This window comes from Pollicipes pollicipes, unplaced genomic scaffold, assembly GCF_011947565.3.
Source record: "Pollicipes pollicipes isolate AB1234 unplaced genomic scaffold, Ppol_2.1 Scaffold_5724;HRSCAF=6776_pilon_pilon_pilon, whole genome shotgun sequence".
NCBI classification, from domain to species: Eukaryota; Metazoa; Arthropoda; class Thecostraca; order Pollicipedomorpha; family Pollicipedidae; genus Pollicipes; species Pollicipes pollicipes.
Window position 1 is genome coordinate 55528862 of NW_023596746.1, and position 1432 is coordinate 55530293.

Consider the following 1432-nt stretch of genomic DNA (forward strand, 5'->3'; position numbering starts at 1 on the left):
GACGGACACGACACCGACCGTGGCCGGTACGGCACCCTGGCGACCAGTCATCAGTCAAAAGACGGACACGGCTGACGACGGGGTCTGCACTGCGGAGACACTTAAATATAAATAATAAAAACGCACAATGTCTAGCTTTACTTGCATACATTCAACAGCCTGATGGATCTTCTCAAGCTGCATTGATTGAAAATGAAGCAAGCGTCCGTGGCCTTGGCGCTTAACACAGTTAACCCGAAATGACGCCATTACCTGTTGCCTCACGATCTCCTCCACCTTCTGAGCGGTCTCCAGATTTTGCGGGTACGGCATACCGTGCGTGATGATGGTAGATTCGAGGGCTACCACTGCATTGCGGGCCCTGAGCGCTTCACTGACAGGTGGCGCCACCTGCATCGATAGGTGGCGCCACTGCCGCCAAGCTCGGCAGCTGCTGCCCAATGTCCAATGAAGAGCATAAGCGTTCTGCATCGCCATCTACAAGCTAGCTGCAATGCGTGAAAAAAGATGAAAAGCAATTAGATTTCTTTCAAAGATGTCATTTGTAGATGCACATATGGGCAAGAGCTAGGAAACAAAGTGAGAACTCATGCAGGACATGCTCTAAGATCAGTAAATTTCAATGGTCACCCTACCCTGCACCAAGTGTGCTCTTGAATAATTTTAACATCATCTTGGCAGAGTGGAATCTTTGACTCAAGGTAAGTAACAAAATTTTAATAATGTATTTACTAGCATCAAAGCAGTCAGAACATCCAGCACATCACACATGCATAGCATCACACAGTTGGCTCCATAAAATGACTTATACCATCAGGGATATTGCCTGACAAACAATTACATATTGTTCATGCTATTTGGCACACAAAAAATTGACTAAATCAGGCTGCACCCTGCCAACAAAAAAGACAAAAATGCTGAATCACAATAGCAATCTGAATGAATAAATTGTTTTCTGAATTTGATGGCAGGCATGATACAGAATAAGCTTTTTCTGCCAATCACACAGACAAAAATTACAGTGCAACAACATGCAGCTTGACATTCCCCTTCAAGGTTGTCTAAAGATGTTGCATATACTGGAATCCAGCCTTGTGAAATACAGTGCAACATAATCTTAGAAATATTATCATATTTAATAAATTCTCTATTATGGCACATCTGCACCAACATAAGCTGTTAGTAGATATTAGCAAAGTGATAAGATATGCAGCAAGTCCTAGTATGCAGATGCATGCATACTTTCTGACTCCTAACACACCAGTAGCATGTATTGATACAAGATCCATGAAGAGGAAGAATAAGAAGAGCAGACAATCAAATTATTTTGGATCAAAGATGATCTATGTAGGTCTATGCTCACTCCAGTGGAAAATTTAGTTTTGTTACTGGTGGCAGGGTACACAAATTATAGCAGTCAGAGTATAAACTT